The sequence below is a fragment of the Bos javanicus genome, chromosome 27 (genome assembly GCF_032452875.1).
Source record: "Bos javanicus breed banteng chromosome 27, ARS-OSU_banteng_1.0, whole genome shotgun sequence".
Taxonomy (NCBI): Eukaryota; Metazoa; Chordata; class Mammalia; order Artiodactyla; family Bovidae; genus Bos; species Bos javanicus.
In genome coordinates this window covers 23961056-23979180 of record NC_083894.1, presented here as the reverse complement: position 1 = coordinate 23979180, position 18125 = coordinate 23961056, and the positions used below count along the sequence as shown (strand labels likewise).

Sequence of the window (18125 nt, the reverse complement as noted above, 5' to 3'; positions counted from 1 at the left end):
GAGTCAAGACACGACTGAGTGACTTCACTTTCACTTTTCACTTTCATGCATTGGAGAAGGAAATGGCAGCCCACTCCAGTGCTCTTGCCTGGAGAATCCCAGGGACGGGGGAGCCTAGTGGGCTGCTGTCTATGGGGTCGCGCAGAGTTGGACACGACTGAAGCGACTTAGCAGCAGCAGCAGCAGCTGTCCTTAAACAGACCAGTCTGTTCTTTCCCTGTCCTTGAACTTTTGACTCCGTGATGTCTTTTACATAAGCCTGTTTTTCCTCTGTTCTGTTTCTAAAGTAGCATTAGACCAACTTTTATGTTGCACTGTTCTCCGTTACACAGAACCGTAAAGAGAGAATGGTTATGGCAGGTGCACACTACTCTGTATTGTAGCATTATTCCAGTTCCTTCCATGGGCCATTATTCCAGTCCACTGCATGGATGATTTTCCAGTTCCATTCATGGGTCACTATCCCAGTTGATTCTGTGGACCATTTTCCAGTTCCTTCTGTGGATCATTATTCTGGTTCATTCTCATGGCTCCATGGATGCAGGGTTCCCTCCCGTGAGCCTGTGTCCTTGCTCAGAGTCAGGCTGGTGCGTTCTGGGCTGTCTGATCCATTTAAATGTCAGGGAAAAAGAAGAGCTGGCTGCTCTGACCTGGTCTCTGTTGAGCTTTTGCAATGTATTTCGAGTGTCAGATGTTTCATGCAGCTTTCAATATTAACACTGCTCTGCAGATTAGGGTCTTAAAGATATCCAGACAAGTTTAAAACGTATGAGCTACAGAAAATTAGAATTGCCTCTGGACCTGGCAATAGGAATTGGCACCAAAGCTTTTTATTCGACTGTCAGTCACTTCACACTTTGCCAGGCTCCATCTATGGAAAGGATACGCCTGAGGACAGTGATGAGAAGAAATTCAAGTCTGGGATAGAGTCTCAAGGCTTGAAAGTTCTCTTGTGCTCTTGGGATGGTAAAGCACTCTTCTATCTGAAGAATCAAGAGTCTAAAATGAAGGAAGGCACTTTACAAATGATCTATACATTTTTATATCAAAGATGAAGTCACAGATACCCAGAGGGGCTAAGCGACGTGCCAAGCGACTTGTCACAGCAGTGACGATGTGAGCCTATGTGGTCACCAATAGTTATTTTTTCATCACGTCAAAATTCCCTGAGTTCTCCTTTGGAAGTCTTTTATTTGTGAAGTGTAACTACTGGTGTTTCGGTTTTCAAACTGTATTTTATCGACTGAATGAATGTAAAGGAAGAGCACCCTCGTGTGTCTCCTCTGCTCTCACACCGATTCACTGTGGGTCCCCAGACGTAGAGCCTTCCCACACATCAGGCACCTCTGCTACACCAGATGGGCATCCTACAATTTAACTCAATCCTGACACCACCCACCTGAGCCAGACTCGGACACACAAGATGGGGCTCAGTCCCACAAGACGGCCACCCTCCTTCCCACCACACACACTTCAGATGTCACTGGCAAGTCAGGTTGTCATCTGTGCTCTGACCACTGGTTATCAATTGGTGGTTCCCATGACCCCCTACTCAGATTAATTTGTTGGAGTGGCTCACAGAACTCAGGACAACATTTTACTTACTGGGTGACCAGCTTGTCTCTCAAAAGGCGTAACTCAGGAAGAGCCAGATGGACGGCATGCACAGGGCGGGATCTGGACCTTTCAAGGCCCCAAGCTTCTGCCCTTGGAGCTTAGAGCGTGACACCCTCCTGACACGTGGACGGGTTTCTGTCCACCAACACGGAAGCTCTCCAAATCCTATCCTTTGGAGTCCTTACGGAGGAGTGATTGATTAAATCCTTGGCCCTTGGTGTCTGAACTCTCTGGAGGGCTGAGGCGTAGGCCGCTAGGTCCAACTCTCTAATCACATGGTCCCCCAGGCAACCAGCATCATCCTTAGGGACTTTCCAAAGGTCACCTCATTAACGGAAACTCTGGTGTGGTTGAAAGGGGCTTGTTATTTATTAATAACAAAAGACTCCCATTTCACCTTTATGCTCTGGAACTGTTTCAGGAACTGAGAAAAAAACACATAACAAAAGATGCCTCTAAGGCTTTCATACAGGAAATTATAAGGGTTTAGAAGCTCTGGGCAAGAAACAGTGGCGAATACATATTTCTTAGTATAAATCACAATATCACCTCGACTGACTACTTATGGATAACATGCCCCAAAAGCACAAGAAAAATATGGAGAAACCCCCACTGAGTGAAATCATTAAACAAGAGAATGGGGGGGGGACATAAAATGGATACTGCTACAATTTCAGAAAGAGGTTTGCAAATTCCAGCTACTTATTTTCCCCCTGGAGATATCTGCATGTATATTTATATATAACAAGCACATTTTCATGACTAGAATTATTCTGGTTTTTTATATTCAAATTAAATATTTCCTGTTCATTTATTCAACGAAGATGATATGGGTGCCTGCTCTGTGCCTGCATTCACAGGGTGTATAGCTCAGTGAACCAAAAACAGCTGATTTCATGGTGCTTACAAACTAGTTAAAGCAGATAGGCAATACGCAACTGTAGCAGGTTGTTGAAATGGAACACACTCTCTTGTTTTCATTTCTTGCACAGAAGTGCAGGAATACAGTAATATTGGTCAATATGCTGTCAGGAAAACAGAAACCTCACCAGTTACGTTAACAGAGAGAATTTAATGCAAGGAGATGGTTAAACAGATATTAGAGGATCAAAAGTCATAGGGGCAGGACGGTAAAAGCAACTGAATTGCCACCCTGCATTGGCGGAATCAAGAAAAGAGAGTGGGCTTTTCAAAACCTGGAGGGTTAGAGGAGGGGCCCCTAGAGCAGCAACCAGACGCAGGAGACTAGAGAGGGTCTATGGAGGTAGGACCCAGAGTCTGGGAAGCTGGCACTGGCCAGCTAGTGCTGTTTCCTCAAGAGCCCAGACAGGGGCCCCTGAGGGTCTGGGAGCAGATCTCCTGGCCTGGGCGCTGCCTGGCATGGAGGGGTCTCTCAGGGGTAGGCAAAGGGCTGAGGTTTGGAGAGCGCAAAAGAGCTGGGGACTGACTGCTCCCAGAAACAAATGGTCTGCCAGGGCACAGGGCTGTTGCCAGGTGACACTCACAGGAACAGGAAGCAACCTGAAAGAGGCTGGTCCCCCTCCTTCCTCTCACCTCCAGGACTCGCTTTGGTGCAGTGTGTCCTGGGTACAAAGCCACTTGGCAAGGAAGAAGTATTGTCTGCAGAGCCCTCACGCCCACAACACAGCTTGTGGAGAAAGGGGTGCAAGGCCCACAACTTCACAACAGGCATGGTCCCAAAGACCTGAGGGGGCAGTTAGCCTCATGGGCTGAAGCTACTTGCTACAATACCCAAGCAGGTCATGCAGGAGGACGGGCAGAAGTCCATTAACACTTCCCATTTTAACCATTTTTAAGTGTAGAGACAGTGGCCTAATTGCCTTTACATTCTTGTGCAACCAACTTCGAGAAGATTTTCCTCTTCCTAAGCTGAAACTCCCTCTCCATGAAACTGTAACTCCCCCTCTCGCTCTCCCAAATCCCCCAGGCCCCATCTCGACCCCCACTCCAGTCTCTGTCTCTATGAATCTGACTACTCTAGAAAGCTCACAGAAGTGGATCACCCAGTATTTGTCCTTCTGTGTCTGGCTTATATCACTTGACATAACGTTTTCAAGCTTCATTCATGGTGCAGCACATGTCAGAATTTCCATTCCTTTTTAAGGCTGAATACTATGAAATTTGTGCTTCCCAGGTGGTGCTAGCAGTAAAGAACCCACCTGCCAATGCAGCAGATGCAAGAGACACAGGTTTGATCCCTGGGTCGGGAAGATCCCCTGGAGAAGGACATGGTAACCCACTCCAGTATTCATGCCTGGAGAATCCCATGGACAGAGGAGCCTGGAAGGTTACAGTCCAAAGGGTTGCAAACAGCTGGACATGATTGAAGTGATTTAGCACAATATGAAATTTGGTTTTATGACCCTTAGGGCAACATCCATGCTGAAGTACCTGGACACTGGGGAGACGACTGATTTAGAGATATTGTTTTTGATATCCACTTCCCTGCTCTCTCCCTCTCTCTCTCTTTCACATACACACACACACACACACACACACACACACACACACACCCCACAGCATCCTGAGGAAGAGAGGGAAATGTCTGTCTCATCCCCAAGCAGCAGGGTCCCTAGAGAAACTGACCAGGGATGGTGAAGCGTTCTGGGGTAGCAGCTGGGCACATTTATCATCCTGGGCTTAAAAGGGAAAGGGATAAATACTAGTAGAACAAAATAATGCCATTGCAGCAACAGGGCTGGACCTAGAGATTGTCATATTGAGGGAAGTAAGCCAGACAGGGAAAGACAAATATCATATGATATCTCTTAGATGTGGAATCTTAAAAAACAATGGTATAAATGAATTTATTTACAAAACGGAAATAGTAACAGAGGTAGGAAATAAACTTATGGTTACCCAGGGGGAAAGGCAGGAAAGGATAAATTGGGAGATTAAGATTGACATATACACACTGCTGCTGCTGCTGCTGCTAAGTCGCTTCAGTCGTGTCCGACTCTGTGCGACCCCATGACCCCAAAGACGGCAGCCCACCAGGCTCCCCCATCCTTGGGATTCTCCAGGCAAGAACACTGGAGTGGGTTGCCATTTCCTTCTCCAATGCATGAAAGTGAAAAGTGAAAGTGAAGTCGCTCAGTCGTGTCCGACTCTTAGCGACCCCATGGACTGCAACCTACCAGGCTCCTCTGTCCATGGGATTTTCCAGGCAAGAGTACCGGAGTGGGGTGCCATTGCCTTCTCCGATATACACACTACTATATATAAAATAGATATCTTATAAGAACCTAATGTACAGCACAAGGAACTCTACTCAATACTCTATAATGACATATGGGAAAAGAATCTGAAAAAGAGTGGATATACGTGTATGCATAACTGATTCACTTCGCTATACATCTGAAACTAACACAACATTGTAAATCAACTATATTCCAATAAAAATTTTAAAAAGACTAGTTACTTAATGAGAACTTTAATCTCAGGAGAGAGCAGCCCATGGAAGTTGTGGCCTTCAGGAGAGAAACAAAGCCATTGTTAAAACCCAGGCCCTTGTTGATATATGGCAAAACCAATACAATATTGTAAAGTTAAAAAAAAAAAAAACAAAAAAAAAACCCAGGCCCTTGTGGGAGGCAGTTGACATGATGTAATAAATAACTCCACCTCTGTCTCCTCCCAAATCCTGCTTCTGCCCTTCACTGACCAAACCCAGCTGGAAGCCTGAGGGCAAAGAAGAGCCCCCTGGAGGTAGTGCTAGGAGATGGTGCTGCTAACGGAATTGTGGAAGGCAAAGAAAAAAAATGTGAAAGTGTTACTCCCTCAGTCGTGTAATGGACTGTAGACTGCCAGCCTCCTCTGTCCACAGAATTCTTCAGGCAAGAATACTGGAGTGGGAGGCCATTCCCTTCTCCAGGAGATCTTCCTGATCCAGGGATCGAACCAGGCTCTCCTGCATTGCAGGCATATTCTTTACCATCTGAGCCACCAGGGAAGCCCCAGCCCCCTTCTAATGCGCCTCCATTTGCTGCCCCCTCCATGATGAAAAGTGGCCCCAGACAATCAACCTACCACCAGGCAAATGTGTGGTTCCCTTGGTGCTCTGTACCCCCTCCTGGGCTGAGGGTTTAGGACCTCTGCTGATTGACTGAGCACTTGGTTGTGGGGGTAACAGGGTCAGCCTGGAAGAAGCACCATATTATTGAGTGCGCGCACACAAACACACATATATATAGCCTCCATCCTTGCCAACATGGCAGCCCAAGAGGTTCGTGCTCCCAAGGAGTCAAGGCTCTGGAGTCATGAAGGAGGGGGTAGCCTGGCCATCTTATATTCTTCAGTCAAAAATATTCGGCCACGGCGGGACTTCCCTTGTGGTCCAGTGGTTAAAAATCTGCCCTGCAACCCAGGGGACGTGGGTTCGATCCCTGGTCAGGGAACTAAGAGCCCACATGCCATGTGGCAACTAAGTCAGAGAGCCACAACTGGAGAGAAGCCCGCCTACCACAGCAAAGATCCTGCATGCCCCAACTAAGACCTGATGCAGCCAAAATAAATAATAAAAAATCAAACAAGATATCCTCATGTAGTGAGCCCTTCTGAGAAGCCTATCCATAGCATTCTTCCCTGAACTGTGTTTCTCTGTTAACAATCCAGTAACCACTCTGTGCATGCAGCAGCCATATCACCAGACCTTAGCTGACCTCTGGCCAAGCAATGTGTGGCACCTTCATTCTGTCTGGGCCACTACTGAGTCCAGACTCTGATGTACCTGATGGGCAGGCTCCTAGGAGCCCCTTGCTTTGGTCAGGTTGGCAGAACATCTGGTAAGGGCACCTGTCATAGATAAACCTGGGGCAATCTAAAATTATATTTCTCCTTTTGCCAGTCCCCCTCTGAATCCATGTGTGTGGACATTTACCCCAGCGTTCTCTGCTTTCTAGCTTCAGCTGTCTGTAATTCTCCCGGGGTGCAAGCCTTCGGGGCTTGCCTTTGTCTCCCTGGACCATGCAGGAAAGTGACCGGTACAGAGCTGGGGACAGTGAGAGGTGGAGGTATTTTGTAGGTGTGGAGGGGGTGAACTGAGTCCCTCTTGCAAGAAACCCACTGTGGGGGTGGGGAACTGTAGGGTCCACAAGGAAGTAAGGAGGTGCTGCACCCATTAATTCTCAGTCCTGTTCTCAGGGTCCCAATCTCTCCTCCCAAGAAATGTCCTAACTTTCTCATAAAATACTCAGTGACTCTGCAAATTCACCTAATTTGGTAACCCACAAACTCTAACTTGGAGTTTAATTTTCAGCTACAGCTTCAAGACATAAGAGAATCAGGCTTGGGTTAAGAATAATGCGATCTCCATTTGTTTCACCCCTTCAGAAGCTCTGCAAACATCTTACGGCCCTTCCAGAATTCCTCATGGCCTGCTGTACTGTTCTTGGGAACGGCACTGTTGGGTCACCACAGCCTTGCCTCTCTCAACACCTAATTCCTATGACCACGTGGGGGTTGATAGGTTTAGCCTTTTGCTACTGTAAGCCATTAGCTGCCAGATTCCTTTTGAAAACATTAACGATGCTTTTCAGAATGGTCATATTTCTCTGAATAGACTGGACTGTAACAACTACTGATACTAAGTCTAGATATCTTCAGTAAGAAAGAAAAATTTCTGGAATACACTAGGGACTGCACAGAATCAAGAGTCTAGGTTGGAATATGGGCACAAACCAAGGCTGTGAGAAAGACGGGCCAAGCTCCCACTGGAGGCTCCAAGGAGGTGCCTCCTCCAGCTGCTGGTGGCTCCAGGGGCTCCTCTGCTTAGAAGCATAGCTCCAGCCTCTGTCTCTGTCTTTAGTGGCCTTCTCCTTTTCCATCTCCCATAAGAATGCTTGTTATTAGATTTAAGGCCCACCTGGATCCAGGAGGATCTCATGTCAAGATCTTTGCGACTTAATCACATCTGCAAAAGGCTTTTTCTAAAAGAGGTCACATTTACAAATTCAAGAGGTTAGCATATGGACATATTGTCACCCTGTTTATTTAACTTATATGCAGAGTACATCATGTAAAATGCCCGACTGGATGAAGCACAAACTGGAATCAAGATTGCTGGGAGAAATACCAATAACCTGCAGATGACACCACCCTTATGGCAGAAAGTGAAGAAGAACAAAAGAGTCTCTTGATGAAAGTGAAAGAGGAGAGTGAAAAAGTTGGCTTAAAACTCAACATTCAAAAAACTAAGATCATGGCATCCAGTCCCATCACTTCATGGTAAATAGATGGGAAAACAATGGAAACAGTGACAGACTTATTTTCTTGGGCTCCAAAATCACTGCAGATGGTGACTTCCAAGGAACAAGATACTTGCTCCTTGGAAGAAAAGCTATGACCAACCTAGACAGTATGCAGAGACACTACTTTGCTGACACAGGTCCCTCTAGTCGAAGCTATGATTTTTCCAGTAGTCATGTATGGATGTGAGGGTTGGACTATAAAGAAAGCTGAGTGCCAAAGAACTGATGCTTTTGAACTGTGGTGTTGGAAAAGCCTCTTGAGAGTCCCTTGGACTGCAAGGAGATCCAACCAGTCCATCCTAAAGGAAATCAGTCCTGAATATTCATTGGAAGGAATGATGCTGAAGCTGAAACTCCAATACTTTGGCCACCTGATGAGAAGAACTGACTCACTGGAAAAGACCCTGATGTGGGGAAAGATTGAAGGTGGGAGGAGAAGGGAAGACAGATGGTGAGATGGCTGGATGGCATCACCGACTCAATGGACATGAGTTTGAATAAGCTCTGGGAGCTGGTGAAAGACAGGGAAGCCTGGCATGCTGCAGTTCATGAGGTCACCAAGAGTCAGACATGACGGAGCAACTGAAATGATTTCTTTTGGGGGGCGATGGGGAGCAACATTCCACCCTCTATGCTATCTGTTAGGAACTGATCTGCGTTTTCCCAGATTCACATGTTGAAGTCCTAACCCTCAGGACTTCAGAATGTGACTGTGTTTTGGATGCAGTCTTTAAAGATGTAGTTAGGTTAAAATGAATTTATTAGGGTGAGCTCTAACCCAGGGGGCTTCCCAGATGACACAAGTGGTAAAGAACCCGCCTGCCAATGCAGGAGACTTAAGAGATTCAGGTTCGATCTCTGGATTGGGAAGATCCCCTGGAGAAGGCCACTGCAACCCACTCCAGTATTCTTGCCTGGAGAATTCCACGGACAGAGGAGCCTGGCGGGCACAGTCCATAGGGTCGCCAAGACTTGTACACGCCTGAAGCGACTGAGCACACACGCAGTAATCCAGTAGGGCTGGTGTCCCTGTAAGAAGAGAAAATTAACCCGTCGAAGTGTAGAGGAAGATGACATAAAGACACAGGGAGAAGACGACCATCTCCAAGTCAAGAGGAAGGGCCTGGACAGAGTCTTCTTTTACAGCCCTCAGAATGAGCCAACCCTGCTGATGCTTTGACTTTGAACTTCTAGCCTACAGAACTGTGAGAAAATAGATTCCTGTTGTTTACCACATGTCTGTGGTACTTTGTTTATTTTTTTAATTGGAGTATAATTGCTTTTCAATGTCCTGTTAGTTCCTGCTGTACAAGAAAGTGAATCCGCTATGCACATATATATATATGTACATATGTCCCCTCCTTCTTGGACCTCCCTCCAACCTGCCCCATCGCAGCCCTCTAGGTCATCACCAAGCACTGAGCTGAGCTCCCTGTGTTATCCAGCAGCTTCCCACTAGCCATCTGTTTCACCACGGTCGTGTATATACGTCAGTCCTAATCTCCTGATTCATCCCACCTCTCCTTCCCCTGCTGTGTCCACAGGTCTGTTCTGGATGGCTGTGTCTCTGTTCCTGCCCTATAAACAGATTCATCTGCACTGTTTTTCTGGATTCCACGCACATGCATTAATATACAACATTTGTTTTCCTGCCTTACTTCACTCAGTATGACAGAGGCTCTGGTACTCTGTTACGGCGGCCCTAACACACTAACACACCATCCCACCAGGAAGCGGGGACAGGAAACTCTGCCCGCTTCAGCATCTGTGCAGAAGGGCAAGGCCCCCGTTCACCAGAACCACACGCTAGCGGTCGCCCCTAATCACAAACACAGCTGGGTGTGAGGCAGCCCAGAGCAAGGAGACAATGGCCACCAAAACGCTAGTGCTGCAAGCTTCTGTATAATACAGGGTAGACACACAGCGGGCAGAAGGCAGTGAATCTAGCCGGGGACAGGAAAGGCTTCGTAGAGAAAATGAGCCAAGCTGAACCTTTGAAGAGAAGGGTCTGGCAGGTGGGCTGGAGGAGACAGGTGATACCAGACAGAGGGAACAGGTGAGCAAAAAGCACGAAGACCTCAAATGTCTAACGTGCTGAGAGAATGGCAAGTCACAAACGTCAAGCAGTGAGCCTAGATAAGGAGCTTGTGCCTGAGTGGAAATCTGCTGAGTCACTAAGCTGACAGGTTTTTCTGTGGGGGGCAGGGGGGCCGGCTACATTGAGTAACTGGTGCGGCACAAGGCATGGAGGTGGGGTGTGGGGTGATGCTGGAGGGTGGGCTGGGGTCAGATGCTGGTGGGCTCTATGGAATGCTAAGGTATTTGGACTTCTGCTTTAAGTCTGAAGAGGGGGAACCGTTCATCAGTGTGGTGATGCTGTAGAGAATGAATCTCAGAGCTACGCTATTAAGCTGACCCAGTTCTTTCTACCGTGTTGGTGTGCAACGGTGTTTTCATCAATCTCTAGTAAATTGAGGCATTTTCAAAAGGTAAATTTTTCATAAAGCTAAATTTTATTTAATTTTAAAGGATTTTTTCAGTTCAAAATTATGACCTCCCAGCTTTCATGGTGGAGAAAGCAATGGTACCCCACTCCAGTACTCTTGCTTGGAAAATCCCATGGATGGAGGAGCCTGGTAGGCTGCAGTCCATGGGGTCGCTGGGGGTCGGACACGACTGAGTGACTTGACTTTCACTTTTCACTTTCATGCATTGGAGAAGGAAATGGTAACCCACTCCAGTGTTCTTGCCTGGAGAATCCCAGGGACGGGGGAGCCTGATGGGCTGCCGTCTTTGGAGTCACACAGAGTCAGACACGACTGAAGCGACTTAGCAGCAGCAGCTTTTATGGAGGGTAAATCATCCACTGCAGTGATGGTGTCAGTAAAGAATAGGTTCTAAAAAACATATAGGTGTGTGCTCGCCTTCAGGTAAAGCAACTGGCGAGGTTTCCCAGGTCTGCGGGAACTCCTGGATTAACACAGAAGGCTTAAGCTCAGGCTGAGGCAGCAGGGGGTGGGGGGGATGAGACGGAGGTGGAGTCTACAGAAGACGCCTGACAGTCCAGGTTTTACTGTTGTATGCACACACACTCTCTTCCTGCACCTCAAAGGCACAGATTTTTTTTTTTCAGTAATAACCCCATGAGTGCCCCTCTTTTTTACAATTGTATTATAAACATGTTTTCATGAAATATAAGAATGTATAATTCATCCTCACATTGCTCCCCTTAATTTCATTCTTAGAATAATCATCAGATGATTTATACTGTTATGGCTGACTACACGGGCTTCCTGTAAAAGCTCCTTGAACAATCATTTCACACCAAAATGACGGTGAATTTCTTGTCACCCAACCTGCTGGGACCTCCTTTCCTAGGAGGAAAGGGGATGGGAAATGTATTGTGTTTTTTCTGGTCTTGCCTTTTGTGACATCACACCTATCTTCTTCTAAGCTGCTGTTCAGGGGACCACCACCACCCCTCGATTTTAACACAGACTGAGGACTGCTTTTGTCAAATTGACACCAGCAGCAAATGCCTGGGGCAAGTCAGGTGTTATATTTTCATTTTTTCTTAAATCTCATCTTTGATTTTCTTGTTCTTTTCTGGCATTCTCTAATCTACACCATCAAAATGAGTTGTGATCCAGTTATAATAAATACTGCCTACTTGGTGCCCATGGGGGAGTGACCTTTGATCAGATCAGATCAGATCAGATCAGTCGCTCAGTCGTGTCCGACTCTTTGCGACCCCATGAATCGCAGCACGCCAGGCCTCCCTGTCCATCACCAACTCCCGTTCACTCAGACTCACATCCATCGAGTCAGTGATGCCATCCAGCCATCTCATCCTCTGTCGTCCCCTTCTCCTGCCCCCAATCCCTCCCAGCATCAGAGTCTTTTCCAATGAGTCAACTCTTCACATGAGGTGGCCAAAGCACTGGAGTTTCAGCTTTAGCATCATTCCTTCCAAAGAAATCCCAGGGCTGATCTCCTTCAGAATGGACTGGTTGGATCTCCTTGCAGTCCAAGGGACTCGCAAGAGTCTTCTCCAACACCACAGCTCAAAAGCATCAAATCTTCGGCACTCAGCCTTCTTCACAGTCCAACTCTCACATCCATACATGACTACAGGAAAAACCGTAGCCTTGACTAGACGGACCTTTGTTGGCAAAGTAATGTCTCTGCTTTTGAATATGCTATCTAGGTTGGTCATAACTTTCCTTCCAAGGAGTAAGCGTCTTTTAATTTCATGGCTGCAGTCAGCATCTGTAGTGATTTTGGAGCCCAGAAAAATAAAGTCTGACACTGTTTCCACTGTTTCCCCATCTATTTCCCATGAAGTGATGGGACCGGATGCCATTTCCTACTTCCTTGTATTCTCCTCCTGGAGCCACCCCCACCCCTCACAGGGACACACATTCCTCACCCAGATATGACCACCTTCGTTTCCTTTATTTTTAGATTCTGGAGATACCATTCTGCTCCCAACACAAAATCAATGCAGACGTACAAGTTTTTGAAGAAAAGTCGTTATTTTTTTTTTTTCCCAAGAAAACCAAATATTCTTTGGGACTATTTGATCTTTCCCTCATTTTATCCACATTCTTTTCACATGTATTTCCTCCAAGGTAACCTTTCAGTCCCTGTTGGGATTGCAGAGAGGGTCCTATTCTTTCAGGGTTACATATGTTATTGTTTTAAAGCCCTCCATTTGTTCTGCTCATAGGATTTCAACCAGAAATGCCCGTTACCTTTGTCCCCACCATTTCTGCTATAACCTCTGGTGTATTGTTAAGAGGTTCTGTGTAGCATCTCTCTCTCTCTTTAGTTGCTAAGTCATGTCTGACTCTTGCCTCCACATGGGAGTGTAGCTCGCCAGGCTCCTCTGTCCATGGGATTCTCCAGGCAAGAATACTGGAGTGGGTTGCCATTTCCTTCTCCAGGGGATCTTCCCCACCCAGGGAGCAAACCCACGTCAAATGCATTGGCAGGTGGGTTCTTTACCTATGAGCCACCAGAGGAGCCCACTAACACGTTGATTACTACTGGTGATGTCCTAACCTCATTTCTTTCTTGTTCTGCACAATCTCTTGATTTAATTCACTTCCTTTTTTGTAGTGGGCTGGGTTTTAAATTATAAATATTAACTGTTTCTGGGTGAAAAAGAGTTTCTAATAAACACCTTATTACCTCTTCACTGGACCGGCCCAACAACTTGAACTTGTTAATTGTGCAGTGACTGTCCATGTAAATAGAGATGGTCATTAACTGGCTCCTCGAGTTTGCCTCTTGGGTCCGTCCACTGGACTAGGCTGGTGCTCAGGAGAAATCTGTTTTTTAAGCTCTCTGAATAGGACTAAACTGTATTTGGTCGTGGCTGAACACTATATGCCTTCTCTCTTTGGGAGTAAATGGTAAGAAATATCACTGCCAAATTTTAGAACAATGATTTTTAAATGATCTCTAGAACAGCTTGCTCTGAGCTTCATGTCCATCTTACTTGGTTGTCCTTCAGATAAACAGAAACAGTTATGTCCAAACCTAAACCCTAGCTCAGATGTGTTCCCTCTGATGGTGAACTACAGCACCACCCTCTTTTTTATTCTTCTCTGCCTTTCTTCATGTATTTTTATCATAAACATTGACTGAATGCTGTGTAAACTGCAATACCCAACAAGACATCAGCGATCATGAGCTCTACTGTCCATATCTAGAAAATGCTGCCATCAATTACAGACATAACGGATATATACAAACAGCCCAGATAAGGAATAAAACAAACAAATGCGAAATATAATGTGTTACCGATCACTGTGGCATTTCCATTACCAACACCTAGTCCTTCTTACAGCCTTTTTCCTGCAGATGCAAGTATCTTAAGTAAATTTCTCTGGACGTATTCACAGGTATTCCAAGGGAAGAGTCTTTCAGAGTTTATATACGGTCATTACCAAAGTTTCCTTTTGTTTGTCTTTCATTCTTACTCTCTTTCCCTCTATTTTAGGATGCTGGTGGTACCTCTTACAGGGTCAGCCTTATCAGTAGCACTGCTTCCTCTTCAGTGTGTTCTTTCCCTTAACTCTTCATCAATTTTTGTTGTTGTTCAGTCACTCAGTCATGTCCGACTCTTTGCAACCCCATGGACTGCAGCACACCAGGCTTCTCTGTCCTTCACTATCTATTGGAGTTTTCTCAAACTCATATCCATTGAGTCGATGATGCCATCCAACCATCTCATCCTCTGTTCTCCCCTCCTCTCCTGCCTTCAATCTTTCCCAGCATCTTTTCCAATGAGTCAGCTCTTCACATAAGGTGGCCAAAGTGTTAGAGTTTCAGCTTTAACATTAGTCCTTCCAATAAATATTCAGGGTTGGTTTCCTTCCGGATTGACTGGTTGGATCTCCTTGCAGTCCAAGGGACTCTCAAGAGTCTTCTCCAACACCACAGTTTGGAAGCATCAATTCTTTGATGCTCAGCCTTCTTTATGGTCCAACTCTCACATCCATACATGACTACTGGAAAAACCATAGCTTTGACCAGATGGTTCATCAGTTAGCAAGTCCTACTAATGTGATGCTCTCTCCTTAATATCTCCTGTATCTCACCCCCTCCTAAGCATCCTTAATATCATTATCTGTCTAAAGGATTTTACTAGGTTCTGTCTCTGTGAACCTGTCCAGGAAATACTAGTCTACACTCTTCCTGTGGATTTCTGGAAACCAAATCCAAATTTGTCTTTTCTCTCACTGACATAATTGTTGTTCACCATTATATTCAGGATAAAGATCTAAACTCCTTAGAAAGTTAAACTAGGTCCTACGTGGTCTGACTCTTCCAGGTTCTTATAGTATCACCCGTTATCCCTTTCTGCCTCCCCACTGACTGTATAGTTAAGAGTGTGAAGTCAGGAATCTAACTTTCTGGTCTGAAATCCTGGCTCTGCCACTTATTAGCTATGTAACTTTGGAAAGTCACTTGTGTTCTCTGTGCCTCTGCTTCCTTATCTGTAAAATGGGGACATGGTGGTTCCTGTTTCATTTAGTTACTGTATAGATTCAATGAGTTGATATATGTTAAAATGCTTATAACAGGGCCTCAATAACAGTAAATAATTAATACACATTGTGTGTGTGCATGTCTTGCTATTATCATTAAGTTACTTGAAGTTCATCGAAGAGTCTGATTTCTTTTCTGTATATGATGTCTGATAGCTAGAATCGCCCACTCCCATGTTTCTTGACTCACCCCTATCCTCTTCTGAGCTGTCAGCCTCTCAAGGGAGGCTTCACTGCCCCTCCCCGTGAACAGGCTGGATGAGTTGCCTCACCTACAGTTCCTACAGAACCTGTGCACACCTGGATCATAACATTCCTCACACCTGGTGTGGGCTCTGGGCATCTGTGGTTTTAAATACTTGATGATGGCCCAAAGATCTATGATGTCGTAATCTGTAATAGGTCTGTTTTATCTATTAAATTATCAATCAACTGATTGACCTGTTGATCAATAGGTATAACAGCCAAGGCATAATTAGTTTAGAGATTCAGAAGCTCAAAAGCTCTCAGGATGTATCCATACCGAAAATGAAAGTAGTACCATATTTTAATTTTCTATTTCTTTGTATGCTTCCTATATTAAACTTTGGATTCCTAAATTGGGAAACTTAAAAAATCTTTATCCCTAGCACCTTATTATATAACAGAAGTTCAGTTAGTATTTGTTGAATGAATGAATGTATCTCTTTAATTTAATACAGAAATTACTTTTTTTCCAAAAACTAATTTTTCCCCTGAGACATAGTTTGAGGTGCTAAGTCTCTTCCCAGGAAAATACACACACTTGGTTAACCTCAAAATTTCATAAGGTTTGAGTCACCTTTGTTCTCGAAGATGGTTTCTGATTTATTCAAGGAGAAAAGAAGAAGAAATGCATTTTTAATACTAGATACTCTAAAGATGTGTGGCTGATAAAATGAAAGGACTGATCCAATTCAACTTATTAAAAGAAACATACTACCTACCCTATTTTGTCTTTGCCCAGAAACTTCTTGGAAAAGATAAAATGATTCATTTTTAACAGAGGCAAGTTTGGATCATAATTCAGTAAACTTATGGAAAGTCAATTATCTTTACAGGTGTTTGAGGACTATGATTTGGGTGAATAGAGAAGTTCCCCACCATGTGTTCTTTTTCACCCCAGTAGCTCACACATGCCCGCTACACTATCTGAAATTCTTTTCCTTCGCTACACTTTCTGACTAAATCTCAGAACACCCTGTCCTCAGTGCCTGTCTGAGAGGGTGAATGCATTTGGACACCAATGCCTGAAGGCAAGGGGCTTAGACAGTCAGGCTGGCTAGGGGCAGAGCAGCCCCTAGGTCAGGGCCGGAAGGGTGAACCCAAGGTGACGTGCTGTAGGCTTTGCCACTAGCATGGAGTTTCAGACAACGTCATCTCCTATTCCTTAAAAAACTAGGAATAAAACTGCCATATGACCCAACAATCTCACTACTAGGCATATACGCTGAGAAAATTGTAATTGAAAGAGACACATGTATACCAATGTTCATTACAGCACTATTTACAGTAGCTAGGACACGGAAGCAACCTAGATGCCCACTGACAGATGAATGGAATACACAAACTGTGGCACAGGTTTACTACGGAATGTTACTCGGCCATACAAAGGAATGTGTTTGAGTCAGTTCTAATGAGGTGGACGAACCTAGAGCCTGTTATACAAAGTGAAGTAAGTTAGAAAGAGAGAAACAAATATCATATATTAACGCATATATGTGGAATCTAGAAAGGATTCATATGATGAACCTATTTGCAGAGGAGCAGTGGAGATACAGACATAGAGAACAGACTTGCGGATACAGTGGGGGAAGAAAAGGGTGGGACGAATTGATAGAATAGCATAGAGGCATACACAATACCATATGTAAAACAGATAGCCAGTGGGAATCCGCTGTGTGATGCAGGGAGCTCAAACCTGCTCCTCTGTGACAACCTAGAGGGGTGGGATGGGGTGGGAGGTGGGAGGGAGGTTCAAGAAGGACAGGACATATGTATGTATACATATGGCTGATTCATGTTGATGTACAGCAGAAACTAACACAGTATTTAAAGCAGTTATCCTCTAATTAAAAATAAATTAATTAAAGAAAGAACATGTGACAGACACAACACATACACACAGAACATCCTCTCCTTCATGATAAAGGCAGGCTCGAAACTGCCAAAGGAAAGATGAAATCTTTTGACTGTAACTCTTTCAAGACTCTTTCTAAGTGTTCTTCCTAAAATGCCAAACTTCGTGGCTGTCAGTGGTACAGATTGTATGCCTGCATGTGACTGAGAGACGATGGGTTATATGCACACTCTGAAGACCAGCAAGAAGCTGTGCAAAGCACAGCAGATCAGTGCTTCTTAAACAGGGATCAAGACTGGGGTGGATGGAGAGCCCCAGCAAGTTCAGGGAAGCCACATACATCCCACCCCACCATTCTGAGAATCACTGTGTGTAATAAACGGGCACAGTTTGCGGTACTGAGGTGCATACGCAAAGGACGTGAAGACCGAGGAAAGTGACTGAGAACTGTGATCAAGATCAAAGTCCATTTGCCTCATTTACAGATGAATCAGGCCCCCAAATGTTACTCGACGGGCTTTTCCTACTGCACCGGGCATCTCTCCAGACCTCATTTTACACCCCAAGACCTCCCCATTACAGAGGGGTTTTCTGCATATGTCCTCTTTCTAATGTAACTCAGAGTCTTTTGATGAATTTCATGACAAACCTGTTCTATTATGTAAAAAGAAAAAAAAATAAATGTGAACAGTGAAGAATAGGGGTACTTGTCAAAGTGACATGGAAATAGCTGCTAACGACAATTACTGAACAGTTAAATTGTACTGGGATGACTTAATAACATTTAGTCCTATGTCTTAAAAAGTTACAGTAATTAAACCACTGGATTCGAAATTGACTCTCCATACTTGTAAATTTTAAGGAACAAGATGAAATCATCCTATTTAATTTGGGGAGAAAGTACTGGGTGTTTTACAGAAAGCTGAGGGATTGATTCAGAAACTGCTCTTATAGTTCTGGCACATTCCATATATTAACAGTTTGTTCTAATCCCTTCTTCTCTGGGTAATTCAGGCATGTCAAGAGGTCAGCATGGGCTGTAGCCGGTTCAATGGTTGTATTATGTAAAATGAACTTCAGTAC

The 18125-nt window shown here is 44.9% G+C and overlaps 1 protein-coding gene across 5 annotated transcripts in view; it reads left to right on the top strand.

The window, feature by feature from the left end:
- The window catches only part of TRMT9B (tRNA methyltransferase 9B (putative)), a 68558-nt gene that overhangs the window by 24435 nt on the left and 25998 nt on the right, over positions 1-18125 (top strand). The window lies entirely within an intron of this gene.